This window comes from Primulina eburnea, chromosome 13 (genome assembly GCF_022965805.1).
Source record: "Primulina eburnea isolate SZY01 chromosome 13, ASM2296580v1, whole genome shotgun sequence".
Taxonomy (NCBI): Eukaryota; Viridiplantae; Streptophyta; class Magnoliopsida; order Lamiales; family Gesneriaceae; genus Primulina; species Primulina eburnea.
Genome location: NC_133113.1, coordinates 9,372,636 through 9,400,515, shown reverse-complemented (window position 1 = coordinate 9,400,515; position 27,880 = coordinate 9,372,636). Strand labels below are relative to the sequence as shown.

The 27,880-nt window shown below is 35.4% G+C and overlaps 1 long non-coding RNA gene across 1 annotated transcript; it reads left to right on the top strand.

The window, feature by feature from the left end:
* On the top strand, nt 1-24,839 carry LOC140808875 (uncharacterized). The gene is made up of 5 exons (XR_012113032.1): nt 1-166; nt 253-475; nt 1,468-1,498; nt 24,097-24,149; nt 24,798-24,839. It is a non-coding gene; the product is annotated as an uncharacterized lncRNA (long non-coding RNA).
* Nucleotides 24,840-27,880: the final 3,041 nt, after the last annotated feature.

Genomic DNA, 27,880 nt, shown 5'->3' with positions numbered 1-27,880 from the left:
TCGATCGAGAAGAGTTTATATCCTATCCATGGCAAGAAACATTAATCTCTCTTCTTTCGCTGCAATTGTTTATGTATGTCTTTGTTTATACTTGAGTACAATTCATACAACATATGTCTACGCTATACGAGAAAACCCTAAACTTGATGATAACGAGAAACACATTGTAAGTAAATTTTTTACTTAAATTCAACGATATTTTCTGTACGACATACGAGTTAACTAGGTATTTTCTGTTATTTACTAATGCAGCAACTCGAGTTTTGTGTTGCGAAAGAAACTGCACCGGTTAACTTGTTACAAGCAATTTTAGACTACGCTTGCTCGAGTTTCGATTGCAGAGATATACAGCCGGATGGTCCGTGTTTTCTTCCCAACACATTGATAGATCACGCATCATATGCGCTCGATCTCATCTACAGAGCTAGTGGAAATTGCAGCCCCGATATTGCAAGAAAAACGTTTATGAGTCCTTGTAAGTTAAATCTATATTTCGTTCCGAACTAAAATATTAACCATGTGTTTGGAAGCAAGGATTGGGGGGATTTGTGAGGATTTGGATTTGTAAATCTTGGTTTTAATCGTTTGCAAGGTTAGTTGGATTTTAAAAATAGAAATGGATTTTAAAGTATTTGACTGAACTTCATTGTGTATAAACAAATATTCTCAAAACTGGTCAGATTTGATGTGATTTAAATTTGAATAAAACAAAAAAAAAATCATAATTTTTTTAATTATTATCAGTCTACCGTCTTTATATGCAATGGTTGGATTAAAAGACCGATTTATTTATTTTTTATTTTGTATATTTGATTCTTGATATCTATTTTTATAGTTGTCATGAATATTGAGCAATTATTTAATAATAATTTTTTTCTATTTATAAAATTAGGATGTGGTTGAATATTTAATTTTGAAATAATTTATTTCGTAAAATTTAAATTTGAAAATTTAGATTTTAGGTTTGATTATTTTATTTGAATAATTCATTTTGTCTTCTTTAAGATTAATTAATTAATTATATAAGAGTTTATGTAATTTGTATAACACAAATATATAATTGAAATGATACAGAGAAATATATGATAAAATTAATTTTATTTCTTCAGTTTTTAATCATGTGAATAATATGCTTTAAATCTTGATTTTTGTAAAAAATTATTGAGATTATTTTAGTAAATTATAAAAAATTTCATATTTAAATTTTGTTTTTTTCAAACAAGAAATATTGTATAAATAGTTCCATATAATTATTTTTTTTATAAAAAATATAATTTTTATATATCAAATTAAACTTAATCTTTTTTTTTTTTGGCTTTTAAATACCTTTAAACAACTCGATTATATTTATATATATCAGTACGCAATCAATTAATGATATAAATTTCATTTGTTATATTACTTTTTTCGTTTTAATTTCCAATATAGTTTTTGAGATGTAATTGTACATTTACCATTTTGGTGCAGCTCACGATAAATGCCTCTTCCCATGAGTGGCGTGGATTCGCACAAAGACAAGGGTAGAACCGTCTAAACGCATTATATTCGTGATGAGGAGCGCTGGCTCTTGATTTAATAAGCATAATTAAATAAATGTACCATTATGAATACAATTCATTTAAACTTTGATCAATTTGCAGTAGTTGCATACAAATTTAAAAATTCTCCATGATAATATGATGATATTCGAAGACATTTTATGATTTAAATTCTTTGAGTGAGTTTCATGTGAGACCGTCTCACGGATCATAATCTATGAGACGGATCAACCCTACCCATATTCACAATAAAAAGTAATAATCTTGACATAAAAAATAATATTTTTTATGGATGACCCAAATAAGAGATCTGTCTCACAAATACGACCTGTGAGACCGTCTCACACAAATTTTTGCCAAATCCTTTTACATTTTATCTATGGAAAAGTTTATTAATTTTTTATTCATTGTATACGGATGTTAGTTTATATTAGCATGATTTTTTCAAAATAGTGAAGTAAATAGGAAAGTGTTTAAATTATAAAAGAATTTGAAACCATAATAAATACTCCCTCCTTCAAAATTCTATAGCTCGCTTAGGTTTTTCACATAGATTTAAAATGCTATTGGGAAAACAAATTATACAAATAAATTTTCAAATAAACTTTTAATTAATGATATTTGGAAAATAAATTATACTAATCAACAATGAATTGAATATAATTATGCGCATTAAATATGGGTATAACTGTGAGAACCTCGATTTTTTAAGGAATAAAATTATTTATTGTATGATCCAAAATGCGATAACGTAACATAAATGCATGCGAATATAGGGAAAATTGAAAATTTCTAATTAAAGGATTTTAATTACATGAATTAATTATAGGGTGCATGTTTATATGTTTAAAATACGCATTTCGACACGAATGCATGAAAATATGTTTTAAAAACTATTCGAGATGCGATCGAGGAACGTAGACCGATGACTGAAAAAGGAAAAATATTTTTATTAGATAGTTATTTAAAATATGGCATATGCTATATGTTATTTTCGAACGTGGGGGGTGTTTGGAGGCGTTTTTATACGCTGAGTCTTATTTTTAAACGGTATTCGATTTTCGACGAAAATATGAATTTTTTGAGAACTCGGAAAATATTTTCACGAATTTTCCTAAACAAAATATTTTAAAAATTACCTAATGGGCTTAATGGGCCTATTATACTATGTTAATGGGCCTAAACTTACACCACTTGTTTTATATCAAAATAAAAACCTAAAACCCTACACATAACCCCGTTAAACCCCTACACATAACCCCGTTAAACCCACGCCCCACCCCTGATAATCATACAAGGACTCCCCCTCCCCCTCACCACACGTACACATGAGATTTTGAAGAAGGGAAGCCATGGTTTTGAGGAAGAATTCAGCTTAGGGTTTCTACGTTGACGTTCTTCGCATCGCCAACTCGTTTTCGCGCTTAATAAACGGAAAGGTACGCCTAAACTTTATTTCAACATCCTTCACCATATTATGTAGATTTGATTATATTTTCATGACAAATATGTTGCCTTGCATTTATTTTTGTTTTATGCCATGCTATGCCATAAATTCATGTTTTTTATGATTCAAAAACTCATGCTAAGGATACCTAAAAGGTCTGCCATGATAGGGACACAAAAAATGATGAATTTTAGAGAGTTTAGGAGCCACATAGGAGTCGGCATAAGTCCTGGACGTGAGGGCTTCATGGCTGAACGTAAATAGATACATTGAGGACTAGGGTTCGACTTTTCTTTCCTAGGGGAACACAACACTTAATTGTGGTTAGGGTCACGTCCATGAGGCTTAAGGGGATTGTATGAGGGTACTAGGGTTGCCGTGCAGGGGCTGGAAGCAAGCTAGGAGAGGGACCTCACGGTGGTGGGACTCCTAGATATAGTCGCGGCTTTTGAAGAACAAAGGGAAGGCGGCTGCGCGGGACTATTTCATGGTGAAGGGCTGGACTCGTGAGAGTCCTATCCATGAGCCAAGAAGGTCCACACATGGTTGGAAGGACAGGAAGGGGAGGCGCGCATGGCTAGGACTCTTCTTAGCCGCGGCCGAGAGCTTAGGAGGAAACCTGCATGTTTACGTGCACGGGCTAGGGGGCTGGTCTAATAGGGTCATAGAGGATTTGGTTGGAGTCCTAGGAGGGTTGAATAGGGTCTGGACCGAATGATTAAGGGCTGGAGTCAAAATAGCATAGGTACGGATCACAATAGAACTAGGACTCTTGTGCAGGAAAATTCAGCAGCTTCATAGGCATGTTCAAGGGACTGGATTGGCTTGGTTTGGGTTGAATATGTTTTATTTAGGTGTTATTAAAGTTTGTTAAGTTTTGGTTAAGTTTCGATTCAATATAAGAGTCAAAATCGGGATGTACGTCTAAGTTAAAAACGAATCGATGAAATTATCAAAAACCTAAATTTTAAGCCTAAGGAATATTTAAGGGAGTGTTTTAAGGTAATACATTAAGTTTGGAATGATTTGGGACATTGTTTTGAGGTCTAGGGATAAATATGGAATGTTATGCTTCTAAGGGCAAAACAGTCATTTTACACCTAAAAATTATTAGACGCCCTGGTAGTGAAAATACGTGTTTGTTGGAAACTGAATTCTGGAGTTTGACAAAACATAAACCAATTAACTAAACCAACTAATCCTTGAAAGCATATTCGGCAGCTGAACATTCAACTAAAATCAGTTGACACAAACTGATCAGTTGAGAACTGATCAGTAAAACATTCAGCCGAATATATTAAAGCTTCTCGACTGAAGATACCTCGGGAAAGATCATTCAAACAGACAAAAAGACATATCAGATAGCAACTGAATGTGGAAAGCCGCACTGCATAGAACAATGTGTTTCGGCTATCAAGATTTATACGCCGTCTTGTGATAAATGATGAAGCGGCAATCAAGAACATTGTCCAAGAAATAATAAAGTGGCAATCAACGGATACGAGAATTCAAAATTACCGTTGAAAGAGAAGTCTATAAATATGACAAAAGAGCAGTTGACAAAACAACGCCATTGACCAATCTTAAACTTGCCATTACTCTGTCAAAATCTCTGCTCACTCGTATCAGATCTATTCGTAGCAATCAAGGCTACACATTGAGCAAATTAGCACTGTGAAATATTGAAAATTCAATTAAGTGCTAAGTTCAGTTACTTACAGAGATCATTGTATTATACTAAGAGTTTCAGTTCAGGCAATAGATAAGTCCTAACTGAAGTGGGTCTGTACAAGCGTTGTACTCGATCAAAGTCTTTTAGTAAATATCCTATCCTTGAGATAGAAGGGGTGACGTAGGAGTTATTCAATTCTCCGAACATCCATAAACATACCGTGTCATCTTTACTTCAGCTTTTCATTTTCAGTTAGATATTCTATCTATCAAACAGTTTATTTTCCGCAACTGCTTATTCAGTTTAACTGGTTGATATTGACTGACGGGATACTTAGTTCAGTTTGTAACAAGACTAAACTATCTTTTTCAAAAAACATTTAAATTCCTATTAGTGTTTATTCAACCCCTCCTTCTAAACACTAATTAGCCAATAACCGATCCTAACAAGTGGTATCAGAGCAAGGCATATCCTGTCAAAAGATTATCTATCCTCAATCTAATCATTATGTCTTCATTCAATAAGATTCCAATGTTCTCCAGGGAAGATTTTGATGATTGGAAAATCAGAATGCATGCTCATCTAGCTGCACAAGACGATGACATGTGGTACGTCATAACTGATGGACCCATGAAAATTTTGAAAGCAAACACAGCTGTTGCTATTACTGAAGGGGCACCTCACCGAATTGAAAAGCCTCGAGATGAGTGGACTACAGAAGACAAGAGAAAGGCAAACCTAGACAACGTTGCAAAAGACATACTGTATAAGACGCTGGACAAAGTAACATTCAGTAAGATCAAAATGTGCAAAACCGCCAAAGAAATTTGGGAAAAGTTAATTCAACTTTGCGAAGGAAATGATCGAACTAAAGAAAACAAACTCTCAGTCGCTGTGCAGAAGTTCGACAACATCATAATGAAGATGGGTGAAACAATGGATGAGTATGATGAAAGAACAAGTTGTATTATCAACGAACTAAATGCACTTGGAAAGGTGTATACAAATAAAGAAGTAGCGCTGAAAGTAATCAGAGGACTTCCCAAAGAATGGGGTGTCAAAACTATGGCAATGAGGGAATCCAAAGATCTTAACAAAGTTGAACTTCATGATTTATTTGCAGATTTAAAAGCATATGAGTTTGAACTTCAAACTCGAGAAGGTGAACCATCCACTCCAGCAGCAACTACTGCCTTGACTGCTGTTAGAAATGAATCAACTGGTTCAGTTGAGAAAACTGCTGATCAACTGAGCAACGATGCCATGTCTCTATTTATTAAGAAATTTGGAAGATTCATGAGGAAAAATCAAGGAAATTTTCAGAAGAATTATCAAAGAAACAACTCAAGAGAAGAATCTAATGTATGTTTCAACTGTGGCAAATCAGGACACTTTATTGCAAACTGTCCAAAGCCTAAAAAGGACAATCAAATCTCAACTGAAAGAAAGAAGAAGATATATGAGCACAAAAGAAGATCTAAAGACGAAAAGAAGCCTTACAAGAAGAAACATGAAGTACTGCTAGCTGAAGACAGCAAAGCCAAATGGGCAGAAACTGACAGTGAAGAGTCAGATCCAGAAAGCTCTTGCAGTTCAAGTGATGAGGAAGAAGTAACATGCTTAATGGCAGATAACATAGAAGATCAATCAAGCTGCGAGCAGGTATTTGATTTCAGCTGTATTGATTTTACACGAGAAGAACTCATTTCCACTCTTCATGACATGGTCAATGAGTATCAAAAGCTTGCTTCATCATTTGAAAAACTCAGAGCAAAGAAAGATGATCCCAAAGACGATAAAACAAAAACTGATGAATCAGTTGAAATGTTGAGTCTAAGAAGGGAGATTGCTGAACTAACTGATGAAAGAAGCAGGAATCAATCAATGATTCAAAAATTGTCGCTTGAAAATACAAAGCTCAATGAGCTCATTCAAGTCTGGAACAAATCATCAAAAGCTCTAACTAATATACAGAACTCTCAGAAATCAGTTGATGATAAAACTGGTTTAGGATTCTGTAGTAACGATGATTTGTCTTCCCAAGATACTCAACCAAAACTGGATACGAACAAAGGGAAATATATTCGCTTTGTAAAATCAGTTATGGTACAAAATCAAGAAGAGTCGAGCAAACCGATTGAACAGCCATCTCAGAATATGAATAAAGGCATGAGATGTGGCATTGGATATACTCCAAAGGGTAAGACTGATTCATGGAATCAGCAACCAAAAAATCTCAGCAGAAAATATTCATATGGCTATTCAAACTATCACAACTGTAAGCCGGTTCAGAAAAGATATCGACTGAACAATCAGTTGAAGAAGAACAAAACACATGTAAAATCATCCACACAATATACACCAAGCACACACAGACAGGGAAGGACCATATGGAATACAGCAACAGGACAGTCAGTTAAACTGATTCAAGTCTGGATTCCAAAAGGACTAATGAACTATGGACCCAAATAGAAAAGGGTACCAGAATCTTATTTTGTGTTTAATTGCAGACAATAGGAACAAGCATTGGATCAATATGGTACCTGGACAGTGGATGCTCTCGACATATGACAGGAAATTCAAACTTATTGTCCCAACTGGTCAAATACAATGGTCCAAACATCAGTTTTGGGGATAACTCCAAAGGTAAAACCGTGGGTAAGGGTAAGCTTATCCATGGTAATTTCACCATTAATGACATTTTATTAGTCGAGAATCTTAAGTATAATCTGATAAGCATTAGTCAGTTATGCAATAATGGATTCTCAGTGCAGTTTGACAAACATTCTTGTTCAGTCAAAAACTCAACTGAAGAGATTATTCTAACTGGCAAAAGGTGTGGAAACACTTACAAAGTCAGTTGGAATGATCAACCTAATACGCCAGTATGCTTTATTGCGTCTAAATCATCTCAAAACTGGTTATGGCATAAACGATTAAATCATTTAAATTTTAAATCTCTTGCCTATCTGAGTAAGCATGAACTTGTAACTGGTTTGCCTAAAATAAATTTTTCAAAAGAAAAACTTTGTTCAGCATGTCAGTATGGAAAACAAGTTCGATCATCTTTTAAAAACAAAGGCTGTAAATCTTCATCCCGATGCTTAGAACTATTGCACATGGATCTCTTTGGTCCAATACCAGTCATGAGCTTAGGGGGAATGAAATACACCTTAGTGGTAGTAGATGACTTTTCAAGATTCACTTGGGTTATATTTCTCAAATCCAAAGACCATACTGCTGCACAACTGATTAAACTTTTCAAAAGACTTTTAAATGAAAAATCAGTTGGGATTGATCGAATCAGAACTGATCGAGGAACTGAATTCATCAATCAAACACTTTCAATTTTTTAGAAAATGCCGGAATCAAGCATGAGCTCTCAGCAGCAAGAACACCTCAGCAAAACGGTGTAGCTGAGAGAAGGAATCGGACTCTTAAGGAAGCTGCTAGAACAATGCTTGCTGATTCAGGTATTTCTCAAAGATTTTGGGCAGAAGCAGTAAACACTGCATGCTACACTCAGAACAGATCGATGATTAACAAAAATCACATGAAAACACCATATGAGATCTGGCATGGAAGAAAAAGCATAATCACTTATTTCAAAATATTTGGCTGTAGATGTTTCATTCACAACAATGGTAAAAATTATCTAAAAGCATTCGATGTCAAATCAGCAGAAGGAATATTCTTTGGATATTCATCGGTTAGCATAGCTTACAGAGTATTTAATAAGCAAACTTTGAAGGTTGAAGAATCTGCACATGTTAATTTTGATGAAACTGCACTAATTGATAAGCCAACTGATCCAGTTGAGCTAGCTGATCGTTTTACAGATATCAGTCTGGAAGATGATGACTCAGACGAAAATCGTAATAATCAGAATATCTTTCATACACATGAACCTGAGATATTGGATCAACCAGCTGAATTAGAAGCAAATCTTGACAATCAGCTCATGGAGCAAACTAATGGAAATCAATTATCAGCTGAATCAGTTCCAAATGAAACTGAGAACATTCAGTTACCCAACGAAGAATCTGCTGGCTGTGAAGCAACAAATGCTGAATATAGATGGAAGAAATCACACCCTCCAGAACTGGTAATAGGTAACCCATCTGATCCAGTAAGAACCAGAAATCAGATGCTTAATCTTTTTATTCATTCAGCTTTTGTATCTCAATTAGAACCAAATAAAACTGACGAAGCTCTTGCTGATCCTAATTGGATTAATGCAATGCAAGAAGAGCTAAATCAGTTTGTTCATAACAATGTCTGAAACTTAGTTCCAAGACCAATTTCTAAAACTGTTATATGTACAAAGTGGGTATACAGGAACAAACTAAACGAAGACGGTTCAGTTGTGCGCAACAAAGCCAGGCTCGTAGCACAAGGCTATAGACAAGAAGAAGGGATCGATTATGATGAGACATTTGCACCAGTTGCAAGACTGGAGGCAATAAGAATATTTCTTGCTTATGCATCTTTCAAAAACTTTAAAGTCTATCAAATGGATGTGAAAAGTGCATTCCTAAATGGCCAATTGCAAGAAGAAGTTTACGTTGAGCAACCCCCAGGTTTTGTCAATCATAATTTTCCTAATCATGTTTATCATTTGAACAAAGCATTATATGGTCTCAAACAAGCCCCACGGGCTTGGTATGAAACCCTATCAAAATTTCTAACTGATCATGATTTTACTGTTGGATCAGTTGATAAGACTTTGTTTAAATTCTCGAAAAATGATCATATCTTACTTGTTCAAATTTACGTTGATGATATTATTTTTGGGTCAACTAACCCCAAATTATGCAAGAAATTTGCTAAGTTGATGCAGGAAAAGTTCGAGATGAGCATGATGGGTGAGCTGACATTCTTTCTTGTTTTACAAGTGAAGCAACTGGATTCAGGAACATTTATTAGTCAAACCAAATATACCAAGGAATTACTAAGAAAATTTGGCATGGAATCTTGTTCAGCAGCAAGCACTCCAATGAGTTCATCAATTAAATTAGACACTGATCAAGGGGGAATATCAGTTGAGACGACACTATACAGAGGATTAATAGGTTCTTTATTGTACCTAACTGCTAGTCGCCCTGATATTATGTTTGCTGTATGTATATGTGCAAGATTTCAAGCTAACCCCAAGCAATCACATTTTTCTGCGGCCAAACGTATTTTGAGATATCTTAAAGGCACAGAAAATGTTGGTTTATGGTATTCAAAAGACTCATCTTTCAACTTAGTTGGCTATTCAGATGCAGATTATGCAGGATGCAAGCTTGATCGGAAAAGCACAAGTGGATCATGTCAGTTTCTAGGAGACAGACTGATCTCTTGGTTCAGTAAGAAGCAAACATCCATAGCAACTTCCACAACTGAAGCAGAATATCTTGCTGCTGGAAGCTGCTGCGCACAACTGCTTTGGATTCAGCAACAACTGAAAGATTATGGTGTCGATGCAAAGGAGTCACCGATATTTTGTGACAACACAAGTACAATCGCTATAACATATAACCCAGTTCTTCATTCCAGAACCAAGCACATAGATGTCAGACATCACTTCATCAGGGATCATGCACTGAAGAAGAACATCAGATTGGAGTATGTCTCAACGGAACAACAAGCAGCAGACATCTTCACAAAATCGCTACCAGAGGCTAAGTTTTCTTATTTTCGAAATATTCTTGGTTTAATTGATATATCTTCTATGCCAGAATTAAATACAAAAAATAAGAACAAAACAAATTAAGAATAATATTTTATTAAGAATACCAACGTTCCCAATTTACAGCAGAAATCATAGATCCAACTGTATCTAGCCATTCTCTAACCCAATCATTCAACTCATAGATTCGAACTCTGGCAAATGCCCTAGACTTCGAAATCTTATCAACAACATGCCACTCCTTCCATAGCAGTGCCTCTAAAAGACATTTATCTTCTACCAACTCTCTAACATGGCTAACCTCAAAACGAGCAAGAAATTTTTGTGCTCTCCTTTCCTGAGCACGAGTAGGAATGACACCACTGTCACTCACATTCTTCAAATCTTGAATCTTCTCCCAGGTTGTCAACACCTTGTGAAAGACATATTTCTCCATTTTTATTTTAATCTCAGCTAAACGATGGGCTGACTGTTCAGTCATATGAACATGAGTGCTACTGCCCGTATCAGAATCAGACATATTGAAAGTTTAACTGATAATATATCACATTGTGATCACTACTTATAGGAAAAATGAAGAAGCCGAAGCGTTTTAAGTCATTAAATATGTCTTTCCTATTTACCAATGACTTTAAGTTATTAGTTAATAATTAATAACTTGTAACCAAATTATTAAAATTAATCCATTATCAGTTTATCTATTTATCACAACTGATATCAGTTAGCGTTTAAGCGTTTATATCTCATACCAGATCATTGTGCACAAAAACAAAATAAAATGATACATTAATCAAAATAAATATTTCATTTATCCATAAATATTGGACAAGATTACATGATCATAAGTTTCTTGCACACTACCTATCCACATTCTCATCCAAACAGCTAGTGCTGAGGATGAAGTTTTGCAGAAATTATGAGAAGATGCGATGCTGTTAAGAGTCTCCAACTCCTTACGCAGCATCAATTCATAAAGGTGGCCCTCCTTGAAGGCATCCACCTCAGCAGAAATTTTTAAGTGCTTTCGCACTTCTCTTAACTGGGCCATCCGCCTAAAGGTGGTGACCCTTCCTGAGTTGTACAGGAGCTCTAGCTCCTGTAACTCTTCCCAGTAGGGAAGATTAGCATAGAAGACCTCGTCTTCTATCGCAGCTTTTTGTGCCTCAAGTGTAACTGGAACGACGCTTGAACTACTTGCTCCTGCCATTTCTTCTTAAAAGTTTTCTGCTGATACTTGTGACTAACTTTTCAGTCTTATTTATAGGCCATGACAAGGAAAACGAAAGGACACTTCTCTCTGTGACGTTTGATATGCCAAGCACTATACTCGTCTTTAATCATTACTGTCTATTGCCGTCATTTTGTTTTTATGCATTTATTTAGGGGGAATGATGGTTTAAGAGATTAACTGAGAAGACAGTTGTTAGTGAATTCCTAACTGAAAAGACTCAGTTTTTCCTAACTGATCGTTCAGTTGAAAATTCTACTAATCTTCTCATCAAAGTTAATAAATTAAACCTATTATATTCCAAATCATATGACGTGACTATCTGCTAAATCATGATGAATTTTAAGTTTACAACGTGTACACGTTTTTAACCGCTCAAAATTGCACACACATGGCACGCGTACACTATTTTGAAAAACACAAATTACTTCGGACTGACACGTGTCCAAAAATTTGAATAGTCACAAACATATGTACAAATGCCCGCCTCATTTCAGTTCGATTATTCACAAACTGCCGAAAGAAAGAACACATATTTTCTCCAAATTTCTCTTTCAGCAAATTACCCAGTACGAAATGACGACTCAGATTCCCGCTTACATGCTTAATGCTATGACAATCAATTTTGGATCCATTTTATCTTTCGGAGATGAAGAAGTCAAAAAAGTGTTTCAAAAACTCGAAAATGCTGGTCTGAGAAAATTTCTGGGACAACAATCGCAGGATATATCCAAAAGAACTTCAAGATTTCTATTCATCTGGCAAGGTTAACTCAGAAGGTATAATAAATTCTACTGTCAATAATCAGTCGCTGACTATATCTGAAGATTCTTTTGGGGAATTATTCTCTTTACCTTGCGATGGATTAGCACAACTTTCTGATGTCAAAACGTCTGATATTGATGAAATGCAAATCCTTTTATCTGCTGATGGACGGAAAATTAAAGTTTCTGATCCAAAGAAGGAACTGAAACATGAAATTCAGTTGCTTGCTGATATAATTGCTAAAGGGCTCTTAGCAAAAGCAGGATCATTTGCTGCTCTTACATTGGAAAAGTTTCAAGCTATTACCGCTATTATGACTGATCAAAAATTCAACTGGAAACGGATCATCTTCAACATACTGAAGAATATGTTTTTGTCGTCAAAACAATCCAAGGGTTTTGCCGTACAAATCAGTTATCTTTTTAAAGTAAGAGGTTTAGTGGATGCTGATTCTGAAAGATTATCGAAATTCAAGGTGTTCAATGCAAAGAATACCATGCCACCAAAAATCACCATGGACATTTCTCCTGCCAAATTCGTCAAGATTAAGAAGGAGATTGGAATTGATCAGACGACTACAAAATCAGAAAAGAAAGTAAAAAAAAAAACTACCTCCACGGAAGATCACTAAAAGAAAATTGATTTTTAGTACAACTGATTCAGAGAGAACCCCATCACCTCAGATTGTCAAGAGAACAAGAACTCAAAGAGTGAGGTCAGTTGCTGAAGTCACCATTGCTGCTGATCAGTCAATGCCTACAGAGAGTCAGCAACCGATAGAAGCTGTTCCCTTGAACATCATTCCACCTGATGATTCAGCTAGCACAAAGAGGGAATCAGTTAGGGCCAAAGCTCCCTTAACTCAGATATCTCGACCAATTGGTGTCGCACCTGCACGCCCGAAAGGCATCAAGTTTGTAGAAGTGGTGGATTCAACTCGAACTGGATTAGAAATTCCACACCTCATGAGTTCTGACAAAGGAAAGAGGAAGATGATTGAAAAATTCCGACCAACAAATCCGATTCAGACCCACATTGACCTTGTTTGGGCAAAGGTTAATGATTTTGCAGCTTCAAAAATCCAAGTCTATGATGATTGGAAGGCCTACCGAACTGAAATTTTTGCCAAGAAACTGAAGAACAAATCTCAACTGAATAAATTTATTAAACTGGAAGATTATGTTCTGAAAACAGTGAAAGCAGCCTCCATTACTCTGGCTATGCAAAGGAAAAACTACTTATTTGATCAAGTGCTAGCAAAGAAGTTGGCTCAAATTATCAGCAAATTGAAGAACAACTATATTCCTACAAATCCAACTGCCTATGCTGATCAAGCAGTGATCACTCAACTAGATTCTGATCTGGTTGGGTTGCTATCTCAGATAAAATTTTGGGAAATGGATCAGAAATTGGTTATTCATCAAGGAAACTAGACACTGATGATGAAAACGAAGATGACGAATCACTCACTGAACAGCAGCAACCGTCGTCTGAACTGGCCCTTATTACAACTGACGTACCAGTTATAGAAAAGCTTCAGTCACCTCCGACTGAACAACAATTATACACCGAAGCTGAGCTTTCTTTTGCTCCCATCGACGAGATCATTTCAATAATCGTTCAGGATTCTCACTTGAGTAAATCTACAAATGACAAAATTGATCATCCAGTTGATCAAACTGATGAAGAGGCTCCTATCTCTGCAAAAGAACCAATTCAGCAAGCTTCATCTGCTGACATAAATACTTCAACAGAAAACCCTCAGGCTTGTCAAGATCCTCCGCTACAAGAACCGGTGCTCAATTCTCCACCATCTGTTATTCTTCAGACAAGTCATTTTACTGAACAGAATTCATCTCCTCCCCTTACAGTTCAAGGAGAAATAATTGAAACTGATGTTTCAATTCAAAATGTTGATGATCCAGTCTCAACTGATCACACACTAGTCGTTTCTGAACACATCACCAAAGAAACAGGATCATCCTACCAATCTCCTCCTCAAAATGCTTCAGATATTGATCTTATTCTGGAAGAAGTTCAGCATTTACACAATAATATGGAGCAAATGATCTCTGCCATTTCTAAAATTCAGAACACGCAACTATCTCATACTCTAAAATTGGATCATCTACATGAGTCCAACTTAGAGAAATTAAATGCTCTTAGAGTCAAAATGGACTCTCTTGTCACAACTATGGATCAAACAAAGCAGGGGTTACTCGATTCCTTATCGACAGATCAAAATGTAAACAGTCAAAGATTTCAGCGACTGGAAACTTTTGTTTCAAAGCAAATGGAGTTACTACAGATCTCCTTCAACACTTTTACTTCAAGCATCACATCAGACGTCAAAATTCTCTCCCTTCACGTTCAAAAGCTAACGGACAAAATGGAGGTATTTGACAAAAAGGGGGAAAACAGCTAAAGAATTATCTGAATGAATCAGATTATCAACTGATGTTATTTTCTCCAACTGATGTTATTCTCTCAGAATTTATATTATCTACAAGGAATTCTGTTATCTTATGATTCAGTCGCACAATCCATTATCAACAAAGAGCTGAGTCAAATCTCTTGGTTTTGTCAAACACCATAAAGGGGGAAATTGTTGGAAACTGAATTCTGGAGTTTGACAAAACATAAACCAATTAACTAAACCAACTAATCCTTGAAAGCATATTCGGCAGCTGAACATTCAACTAAAATAAGTTGACACAAACTGATCAGTTGAGAACTGATCAGTAAAACATTCAGCCGAATATATTAAAGCTTCTCGACTGAAGTTACCTCGGGAAAGATCATTCAAACAGACAAAAAGACATATCAGATAGCAACTGAATGTGGAAAGCCGCACTGCATAGAACAATGTGTTTCGGCTATCAAGATTTATACGTCGTCTTGTGATAAATGATGAATCGGCAATCAAGAACATTGTCCAAGAAATAATAAAGTGGCAATCAACGGATACGAGAATTCAAAATTACCGTTGAAAGAGAAGTCTATAAATATGACAAAAGAGCAGTTGACGAAACAACGCCATTGACCAATCTTAAACTTGCCATTACTCTGTCAAAATCTCTGCTCACTCGTATCAGATCTATTCGTAGCAATCAAGGCTACACATTGAGCAAATTAGCACTGTGAAATATTGAAAATTCAATTAAGTGCTAAGTTCAGTTACTTACAGAGATCATTGTATTATACTAAGAGTTTCAGTTCAGGCAATAGATAAGTCCTAACTGAAGTGGGTTTGTACAAGCGTTGTACTCGATCAAAGTCTTTTAGTAAATATCCTATCTTTGAGATAGAAGGGGTGACGTAGGAGTTATTCAATTATCCGAACATCCATAAACATACCGTGTCATCTTTACTTCAGCTTTTCATTTTCAGTTAGATATTCTATCTATCAAACAGTTTATTTTCCGCAACTGCTTATTCAGTTTAACTGGTTGATATTGACTGACGGGATACTTAGTTCAGTTTGTAACAAGACTAAACTATCTTTTTCGAAAAACATTTAAATTCCTATTAGTGTTTATTCAACCCCCCTTCTAAACACTAATTAGCCAATAACCGATCCTAACAGTGTTGTATGTTTTATTTAAAAGAAAATGATTTATATATAAATATATATGCATGAATTTTTATAAGTGATGAAAATATGAAACGTTGGAGGAGGTGAACTGATTGTGACTGATATGATGATATGATTAGAGATATTGTGAGGGAAAAGGCCCCAAAGGAAGCCCGTTTACGAGAGGGAGCCCGACGATCGTATTTCCATCGACATGATATGATGATATGTAAGACCAAGGCTCAGTTGACGGGTGAGAGTGTCGCTGATGTCCCCGCCGCCCAATACCGTGGTTACACGTAGATGGATCCATCGATCTTCAGCTGAAACGAAAGTCACAATTAAAGATCCGAATTCAATAAAAGAAAAACATATATGTTTATGATGAAAAAGAAATGCATATGATGAAAGGAAAAATTTATAAGTTTATCCAAGTTCATGAAAAGTTAATTTAAGTAAAAGTATTTTCAGTGTTGCATTTGAATGTATATGTATTACTTGTTATCATGGTTAAGGTTTCCTGAGTCAATAGACTCATTGGGTGTAATCGATGCATGTGAGCATGATGTTGATGTTAATGAGGGACTTGATGGTTTATCTTGCTGGACTGAAGGTGCACATAACGCGAGGATCATTGCTAGTTTTCCGCAAATAAATTACGTTTATGACTTGCGTTATGACTTATCCGTTTGAGGATGACAAGTAGTAGAAAACAAAAATTTTGTGCCAAGTTTAGCCCACAAAGTTTTACAAATTTAACTTAAAAATTTAACATCACAGTCAGAAACAATAGTCTTAGGCATATCATGCAACCTAATGATTTCTCTAAAGAACAAATCCGCAATGTTAGAAGTAGAAGCATCATCAGTTTTGTGACAAGCAATAAAATGTGTCATTTTTGAAAATCTATCCACAACAACAAATATAGAATCCCTCCTATTCTTTGTCCTAGGAAAACTCAAAACAAAGTCCATTGAAATATCAACCCAATGTTCACTAGGGACGGGAAGTGGTATATACAATCCACGTGGTTGTGTTCTAGACTTAGCTTGTCTATATGTTATGAACTTTTCACACACTCGTTCAACGTCACGCTTCATATGTGGACAATAAAAATGTTCATGTAAAGCATTCAGAGTCTTTGCCACACCAAAGTGTCCCATCAAACCACCCCCATGTGCCTCCCTAACAAGTAATTCACGAATGGATGACTTAGGGATGCACAACCTATCTTCTCTTACATGATTCAAAAAGAATTTGTCATGTGGACCATGCATACATGTTTCAAACATAATCTTAAAATCCTCATCTAGTACATATAACTCCTTCACATGCTCAAACCCCAAAATTTTAGATTCCAAGGTAGAGAATAGTATGTACCTTCATGATAGCACGTCGGCCACTACGTTTTCCTTACCTTGCTTATATTTGATCATGTAGGGGAATGTCTCTATAAATGCCACCCATTCGGCATGTCTTTTGTTCAAGTTCTACTACCCCTTAAGATGCTTTAAGGATTCATGATCCGTATGAATCACAAACTCCCTAGGCCTCAAGTAGTGCTGCCAAGTCTCTAGCATCCTCACAAGTGCGTACAACTCCTTATCATACATCGGATAGTTCAGTGCTGCTCCATTGAGCTTCAAACTAAAGTATGCCTTCGACCGTCCACCCTGCATCAAAACTCCATCAATACCTACACCTGAAGCATCACATTCAATTTCAAAGGTATTAGCAAAGTCAAGCAAAATAAGTAAAGGAACATTAATTAATTTTGTCTTGATAATATTAAAAGACTTCTCTTGCTCCTCGCCCCAATGGAATGGAACACTCTTCTTTATCACTGCCGTCATCGGTGCTGCCAGTGTTCCAAAATCATTTACAAACCTCCTATAGAAGCTTGCAAGACCATGAAAACTTCGGACTTGACCAACAGTAGTAGGTGTTGACCAATCTCTAATAGCACTTATCTTGTCTTCAGCCACTTGTATCCCCTGTGAACTTACCACAAAACCAATAAAGACAAGTTTGCTTATACAAAAATCACATTTCTTCAAGTTAGCATATAAATTTTCATCCCTTAGTGTGATTAGCACAAGCCTCAAGTGATTAACATGCTCATCCAAGTTTTTGCTATACACTAGGATATCATCAAAGTAAATCACAGCAAATTTCCCTACGTGTGAACGCAAAACATGGTTCATTAACCTCATAAAGGTTCTAAGAGCGTTAGTTAAGCAAAAAACATGACCATCCACTCCTATAACTCGTATTTGGTTTTAAAAGCTGTTTTCCACTCATCACTTTCCCTCATTCTAATTTGGTGATAACCGCTATTTAAATCAATTTTGCTAAAAATACATGCACCATGCAACTCATCTAACATATAATCTAGTTTAGGCATGAGATGCCTATACTTAATGGTTATGTTATTGATTGCTCTACAATCCACGCACATACGCCATTAGCCATCTTTCTTAGGGATTAATAAAACATGTACAACACAAGGAGGCATGGACTCACGCACAAATCCCCTGTCTAGCAACTCACTTACCTGCCGTTGAAGCTCCTTAGTCTCCTCCGGATTGCTTCTATAAGCTGGACGGTTTGGCAATGCACTCTTGGGTACAAGATCAATTTGGTGCTCAATTTTCCTCAATGGTGGTAGTCCTTGAGGTAGCTCCTCCAGAAATATATCATCAAACTCCTGCTAAAGTGAAACAACAATGCTCGGAAAGAACACGGCTATATCACTTGTGTTAAAGAGGATCTCTTTATAAAGAATCAACACAAGTGGATCATGCGTAAGAAATATTTGTTTCAAATCACTCTTTTGGGCCATATATGTTTTCTTTTTTTGCCTCTTTCCCCTCATTTGACTCTTTTGATCACTCTTTTTTTCAACCATTTCTTTTTTGTTCTCAAAGGCCATCTCACGTTTGTATTCATTCTTTTTTTCAGCCTCATCTCTGTTCTTTTTTTTTCAATTGGTCCTCCAACACTTACTTTGGGTACAATGGAAGCAATACAATGTGTTCCTTCTGCAATACAGATGAATACCTATTCTTGAACCCGTCGTGAGTCACTTGCCTATCATATTATCATGGCCTACTTAGCAAAACGTGACAAGCATGCATTGGCACCACATCACACAATACCTTATCAACATACTTCCCAATTGAAAATGCAACTAAAACTTTCCTATTAACCTTCACTTCGGCACAATCATTCAACAATTGAATCCTATATGGTTGAGGATACATCAAGGTAGCTAAACCCAACTTCTCTACCATCTCAACACTAGCCACATTAGTACAACTTCCCCCATCTATGATAAGATTGCAAAGTATTTGATTTACAAAACACCTAGTATAGAATAAGTTCTCTCTTTGGTTAGTCTCCTCCTCCTTGACTTGGGCACTCATGATCCGCCTAGTCACTAGTGCTTCACCTACAACCGCTTCATATCTCTCATCAGGATCCTCTAATGTAGGCATCTCATCGTCATCACCCTCACTTTGCGACTCATATTCACCATATCCATTATATATCATTACCCCGTTATTAGGATATTGACTAGCAATATTACCAGCCTCTTGACACCTAAAACATTTAATATCCTTAGAACGACTAAGAGGAGTTTCAGATTTACTTTGCACTCCTTGTTTAGGCGTCTCTTTTTTTGTCTCAATCTTGGGCTTGGTCATCACCTTATTCTCCTCACGTTTAACCACATTTGATCACCAAAAAGATGATGAACTCCGAATTTGATTGGTGCGGCCAACTCCTCGTCTCTTGAGTTGTTGCTCCACCTTTATGGCCATTTGCATCATCTCGTCTAGATCCTAGTAGTGTCTAAGCTCCACTTGATCTTTAATCTCTCTGTTCAAACCACAAAGAAAACGTGCCATCGTCACCTCACTATCTTCCTCTATGTTTGCCCTAATCATGACTACTTCCATCTCTTTATAGTAGTCTCAACACTCTTTACTCATTGTCTCAAAGTTTGTATCCTCTTAAACATCTCTCTATAATAGTGATTGGGCACAAATCTCTTCCTCATGACTCTCTTCATCTCATCCCAAGTTTCAATGGGTCTCTCATTATATCTCCTCCTAGTGGTCACTAGTTGATCCCACCAAATGAGAGCGTAGTCTAGAAATTCAACCACCGCCAACCTAACCTTATTTCATTCGGAGTAGTGGTGACATTCAAACACAAAATCTACCCTCTTTTCCCACTGTAAATATGCCTCCGGGTCAGATTTCCCATAGAACGATGAAATCTTCATCTTAATACTACCCATGCTACCATCTTCACTATCATCGTATCTACCCCATACGGATCCTCCTCTTCCTCTGCCAAATCCTCTACCTCGTCTATTCCTACCCCAATTTTCATTTTGGCTCTCCTCGTCTCCTCCCAAATCATACTCTTCCTCTTCTTGTCCTCTACCCAAATCTTTAGGCTTAGATTTACCTCCACTATTACTAACTTCAAGCCTACTCATCCTCTCATATAACGGCTCCAACTCAACCCTCATCATCCTAGTGAAATGTCCAAACAACGCCTCCATTTTAACCTTAGATAACCTTTGGTTCAAACTATCTCCTACATCCCTCTCCATTTTACTTTCAGATTTTGTACATGCAAGAAACGTTAGTAGAAAACAAATTATTCCTCACTCAAATTCTCTCGGTCACTCCAAAAAAAATTCGCTCATCTATCCTCTATTTTTTTTCTCACTACAAATACTCACCAGTCACTCCAAAAAAAATTCACTCGCACTCAAGTATTTTCACTCGAATTCGAGAGTTCCTTTAAATGGCTCGAGCTTTGTATTTGTGTATATCAAACTATCAAGCTCAACTTGTGGTTAATTGTGATCGACTCACTTACACTGCGTAGACAAGAAATTTGAAAAAATAATTTTTTTTGACTGTGAGAGACTATTGAATATGACTCACACAAGAGAATAGAACAAAATATCAAGACCAAATTATGGCAAATTTTCGCAATTTTTGTACTATTTTTATTCCTTCTTGCACAAGGCTGATTTGTGCGCACGAAAAAATCACAAAATTTCGAGAATCACAGTTTCACGAAAAGGACGGAGAACGATCAAACGACGCAAATCTGACAAACAAACGAAGGATAATTGCAGATCTGAAAATTTTAGAACGAGATACTTATTTGAATTCAATGAACCAAAGTTTTGATACTAAATAATATGAATCCTCGTACGAAGAAAGGCAAACACGATTAATTAGAATCACGTCCTCAATTCAATAACAAACAAGGATCATTGTTGTGTCCCGATCTTTTGAATCAAGTGTGAGTTTTGTGATCTTCACCTCTAAGTTAAGAAACTTAGAAACAAATATTCACGACTAGACAATTGAGAAACAGACAAACCTTCAAAGAACTGGTCCGTGACAATCTGTATGAGATGAATCGACAAACGCCACAAGAATTAAATCCTTGATAAGTTTGATTTGAAGAACAAAGCAAAGCTTCGAATGTTTTGAGAGAAAAACTCTAAAACTTTTGAATAAGTTCAATAATAATCTGAATTGTGTGTAAAAATTCGTCCAAAATATGTTTACATACTCAAAAGATATCAATATGTAGTTGCAAAAATAATTAAGACTCTAATCAAGACAACAAGAATTTTCTCGTAGCTAAGGCGCGCTCGGGCGGTAGGACCTCCCAGCTCGAGCGCCGAGGGTTCTGGACAATTGGCGCTCGGGCGGTAAGATTTAACCACTCGAACGCGAGTTGTTCTGGAAATTTTCTTCTTGGACAGTGGCGCTCGGGCGCCGAAGCTTCTGGACTCCACATCATTTAACACTTCAATAAGGTTCCTATGACTCCCAAACTCACTCCCATGCATCACGAACCCTTCGGCACTTTGCACCTCGTTTGTAAGCCTTTTTTGATTGCTCATAAGCCCATGCAATGCTTCCTTGAATTTTTTCAGGCGCACCCTCGTGATTGGTCCCTCCGACAACTCTAAAGAATCCGATACCTTCCTTGACGCTTGACCATCCGTGTTCGCATCAGAAATTGTTTGATTGTGATACCTCGTATGTTTATTATATTTTTGACTTGTACATTTTTATATTTTCTTGAGTGATATGATATATTTATGATGTGCTTTGATATATTATTTTAGTCAAGTTGTTTTTAGACAAACTTATGATCAGTCCCCATAAGGTAAATTCCTAGTTCCATCCTTGCCGTTTCCTGTAAAGGTTGTCAGGTTGATGTCCTTTTGATAATGCACCTGGTTGAGCAAATATGCTATTCAAAGGCATTAAAGGATCCATTTTTGTTCTCTCTCAAGCGTTATATTTTGTTTTTCATTATTAAAAAATACTATACACATTATATATATAAAAAAATTGATTTTACAAAAAAAAGAAAAAAAATTAATTCAAAACTAATAAAATGATGCATTCTCCGATCCCATTTGATATAATTAAACTTAATTGGATCCAAAATTGACCCATTATTAATTTTCCAAAAACAAATATATCATAATTTCAACGTTCATTTTAAAATCAAGAAATTTCTCAAAAAGTATTCCCTAATTGTATGAATTAATCAAAGTGGATTCTTTATTCCCAACACAACATTTATGTAATACTTAATTTATTACTAAATTTCGAGAATTCAAGCGATCAAGCTTAATAAATCACTTGCAAATAATGCCTTTTTGAGTTATTAGAAAATTATTAAAATCCACTCAATTAGATATAATTTTTTTTCGAATTTTCCACTATTAAACTCGATTAATTTCCAAGAAAATAAAACCATATACTTAGTACAAGAATTCGATCGAGAAGAGTTTGTATCCTCTCCATGGCAAGAAACATTAATCTTTCTTCTTTCAGTGCAATTGTTTATGTATGTCTTTGTCTATACTTAAGTACTATTCATACAACATATGTCTACGCCATACGAGAAAACCCTAAACTTGATGATAACGAGAAACGCATTGTAAGTAAATTTTTTACTTAAATTCATCGATCTTTTCTGTACGACATACGAGTTAACTAGGTATTTTCTGTTATTTACTAATACAGCAACTCCAGTTTTGTGTTGCGAAAGAAACTGCACCAATTAACTTGTTAGAAGCAATTTTAGACTACGCTTGCTCGAGTTTCGATTGCAGAGATATACAGCCGGATGGTCCGTGTTTTCTTCCAAACACATTGATAAATCACGCATCGTATGCGCTCGATCTCATCTACAGAGCCAGTGGAAATTGCAGCCCTGATATTGCAAGAAAAACGTTTATGAGTCCTTGTAAGTTATGTCAATATTTTGTTCCAAACTAAATATTAACCATGTGTTTGGAAGCAAGGATTTGGGGGGGATTTGGATTTATAAATACTGGATTTAATCGTTTGGTTAGTTGGATTTTAAAAATGCAATTAGATTTTAAAGTATTTGACTGAATTTCGTTGAGTATAAACAAATATTCTTAAAACTGGTCAGATTTGATGAGATTTGGATTTAAATAAAACAAAAAAAAATTCATAACAAAAAATTAGGATGCGGTTGAATATTTAATTTTGAAATAATTTATTTCGTAAAATTTAAATTTGAATATATAGATTTTATGTTTGATTATTTTATTTTAATAATTCATTTTTTCTTCTTTAAGATTAGTTAATTAATTATATAAGAGTTTATGTAATTTGTATAACACAAATATATAATTGAAATGATACAGAGAAATATATGATAAAATTAATTTTATTTCTTCAGTTTTTAATAATGTGAATAATATGCTTTAAATCTTGATTTTTGTAAAATATTATTGAGATTATTTTAGTAAAATATAAAAAATTTCATATTCAAATTTTGTTTTTTTTCAAACAAGAAATGTTGTATAAATAGTTCCATATAATTATTTTTTTATAAAAAATATAATTTTTTATATATTAAATTAAACTTAATTTTTTTTTTTGCTTTTACCTTTAAACAACTCGATTATATATATCAGCACGCAATCAATTAATGATATAAATTTCATTTGTGATATTACTTTTTTTATAGTAGTGATATAAATTAATCATTTGTTATATATATCAGCACGCAATTAATTTTAATTTCCAATATAGTTTTTGAGATGTAATTGTACATTTACCATTTTGGTGCAGCTCACAATAGATGCCGCTTCCCATGAGTGGCGTGGATTCGCACAAAGACAAGGGTAGAACCGTCTAAACGCATTATAGTAGTGATGAGGAGCGCTGGCTCTCGATTTAATAAGCATAATTAAATAAATGTACCATTATGAATACAATTCATTTAAACTTTGATCAATTTGCAGTAATTGCATACAAATTTAAAAATTCTCTCATGTGAGACATTTGCAGTAATTGCATACAAATTTAAAAATTCTCTCATGTGAGACCGTCTCACGGATCTTAATATGTAAGACGGGTCAACCATACCCATATTCACAATAAAAAGTAATATTTTTTCATGTATGACACAAACCAGAGATCCGTCTCACAAATACGACCCGTGAGACCGTCTCACACAAGTTTTTGCCTATGATGATATTCGAAGACAGTTTATGATTTAAATTCTTTGAGTGAGTCTCATGTGAGACCGTCTCACGGATCATAATTTGTGAGACGGGTCAACCCTACCCATATTCACAATAAAAAGTAATACCCTTGGCATAAAAAATAATATTTTTTTCATGGATGACTCAAATAAGATATGCGTCTCACAAATACGACCCGTGAAACCGTCTCACACAAGTTTTTCATAAATTCTTTTACATTTTATCTAAGGAAAAGTTTATTGCTTTTTTATTCATTATATACGGATGTTAGTTTATATTAGTATGATTTTGTCAAAATAGTGAAGTAAATAGGAAAGTGTTTAAATTATAAAACAATTTGAAACCTTAATAAATACTCCCTCCTTCAAAATTCCATAGTTCGATTAGGTTTTTCACATAGATTTAAAATGCTATTGGGAAAACAAATTATACAAACAAATTTTCAAATAAACTTTTATTTAATGATATTTGGAAAATAAATTATACTCATCAACAATGAATTGAATATAATTATGCGCATTAAATATGTGTATAACTGTGAGAACGCCGATTTTTTAAGGAATAAAATTATTTATTGTATGGTCCTAAATACGATAACGTAACATAACTGCATGCGAATATATGTTTAAAATACGCATTTCGACACGAATGCATAAAACTATGTTTTAAAAACTATTCGAGACGCGATCGAGGAACGTAGACCGATGGCTGAAAAAGAGAAAATATTTTTATTAGATAATTATTTAAAATATGGCATATGCTATATGGTATTTCCGAACGTGGGGGTGTTTGGAGGTGTTTTTATACTCTGAGTCTGATTTTTAAACGGTATTCGGTTTTCGACGAAAATATGAATTTTTTGAGAACTCGGCTAATATTTTCACGAATTTTTCCTAAACAAAATATTTTAAAAATTACCTAATGGGCTTAATGGGCCTATTATACCATGTAAATGGGTCTAAACTTACACCACTTTTATATCAAAATAAAACCTAAAACCCTACACATAACCCCCTTAAACCCACGCCCCACCCCTGATAATCAAACAAGGACTCTCGCCCCCCTCACCACACGTACACATGAGATTTTGAAGAAGGGAAGCCACTGTTTTGAGGAAGAATTCAGCTTAGGGTTTCTACGTTGCCGTTCTTCGCATCGCCAACTCGTTTTCGTGCGAAATAAACGGAAAGGTACGCCTAAACTTTATTCCAACATCCTTCACACCATATTATGTAGATTTGATTATATTTTCATTACAAATATGTTGCCTTGCATTTATTTTCGTTTTTGTGCCTAGCTATGCCATAAATTCATGTTTTTTATGATTCAATAACTCATGCTAAGGATACCTAAAGGTCATTCATGGTAGGGACACAAAAAAGGATGAATTTCAGAGAGTTTAGGAGCCACATAGGAGTCATCATAAGGCCTGGACGTGAGGGCTTAGTGGCTGAGCGAAAATTAGATACATTGAGGACTAAGGTTCGGCTTTTCTTTCCTAGGGGAACACAACACTTAATTGTGGTTAGGGTCACGTCCATGAGACTTAAGGGGATTGTATGAGGGTCCTAGGGTTGCCGTGCAGGGGCTGGAAGCAAGCTAGGAGAGGGACCTCACGGTGGTGGGACTCCTAGGTTTAGCCACGGCTTTTGAAGAAAAAAGGAAAAGCGGCTGCGCGGGAATCTTTCATGGTGAAGAGCTAGACTCGTGAGGATCCTATCCACGAGCCAGGAAGGTCCACACATGGCTGGAAGGGCAGGAATGGGAGGCGCGCACGGCTAGGACTCTTCTTAGCCGCGACCGAGAGCTTAGGAGGAAACCTGCATGTTTACGTGCACGGGCCAGAGGGCTGGTCTAATAGGGTCATAGAGGATTCGGTTAGAGTCCTAGGAGGGTTGAATAGGGTCTGGACCGAATGATTAAGGGCTGGAGTCAAAATATCATATGTACGGATCACAATAGAACTAGGACTCTTGTGCAGGAAAATTCAGTAGCTTCATAGGCATGTTCAAGGGATTGGATTGGCTTGGTTTGTGTTGAATATGGTTTATTTAGGTGTTATTAAAGTTTGGTTCAAGTTTGGTAAGTTTTGGTTAAGTTTCGAGTCAATATACGAGTCAAAATCGGGATGTACGTCTAAGTTAAAAACGAATCGATGAAATTATCAGAAACCTAAATTTTAAGCCTAAGGAATATTTAAGGGAGGGTTTAAGGTAATACATTAAGTTTGGAATGATTTGGGATGTTGTTTCGAGGTCTAGGGATAAATATGGAATGTTATGCTTCAAGGGGTAAGCAGTCATTTTACACATAAAAATTGTTAGACGCCCTGGTAGTGAAAATACGTGTTGTATTTTTTATTTAAAATAAAAAGGATTTATATATATATATATATATATATATATATATATATGCATGAAATTTTGTAAGTGATGAAAATATGAAACGTTGGAGGAGGTGAAGTGATTGTGACTGATTCGATGATATGATTAGAGATATTGTGAGGGAAATGGACCCAAAGAAAGCCCGTTTACGGGAGGGAGCCCGACGACGGTATTTCCATCGACATGATATGATGATATGTAAGGCCAAGGCTTAGTTGACGGGTGAAAGTGTCGCTGATGTACTCGCCGCCCATTACCGTGGTTACACGTAGATGGATCCATCGATCTTCAGCTGAAACGAAAGTTACAATTAAAGATCCGAATTCAATAAAAGAAAAACGTATATGTTTATGATGAAAAAGAAATGTATATGATGAAAGGAAAAATTTATAAGTTTATCCAAGTTCATGAAAAGTTAATTTAAGTAAAAGTATTTTACTGTTGCATGTGAATGTATATGTATTACTTGCTATCATGGTTAAGGTTTGCTGAGTCAATAGACTCACTGGGTGTAATCGATGCATGTGAGCATGATGTTGGTTAATGAGGGACTTGATGATTTATCTTGCTGGACTGAAGGTGCACATAACGCGAGGATCATCGCTAGTTTTCCGAAAATAAATTTTGTTTATGACTTGCGTTATGACTTATGCCAAGTGATTTAAGTTGTTTTTTTTAAAATTTTATGGCTTGTGATGATTTTGAGAGGTTTTGGAGATGATAATAGAGTTAAGTTATTGTGAAAATGTTAAAATTAGGATGGTAGACGTTTTACGAGTTTATGGTTGAATAACTTTTTTTTGGATCTTCAAATAATAGTTGGTTCATTTATTTTTAAATAGTGTCAAATGATTTTAAAAATTAATTTATATATAGATATAGTTCGACCGAAGCTTTTAAAATTTTAAAAAATTTCTAGTATATTTTTAAGAAAAACGAGTAGTAGATGTTTCAGTTCGTATTAGACCAATGTTGCTGCAAAGGGTTGTGCCACCGCAAGTTCCGGAAAGC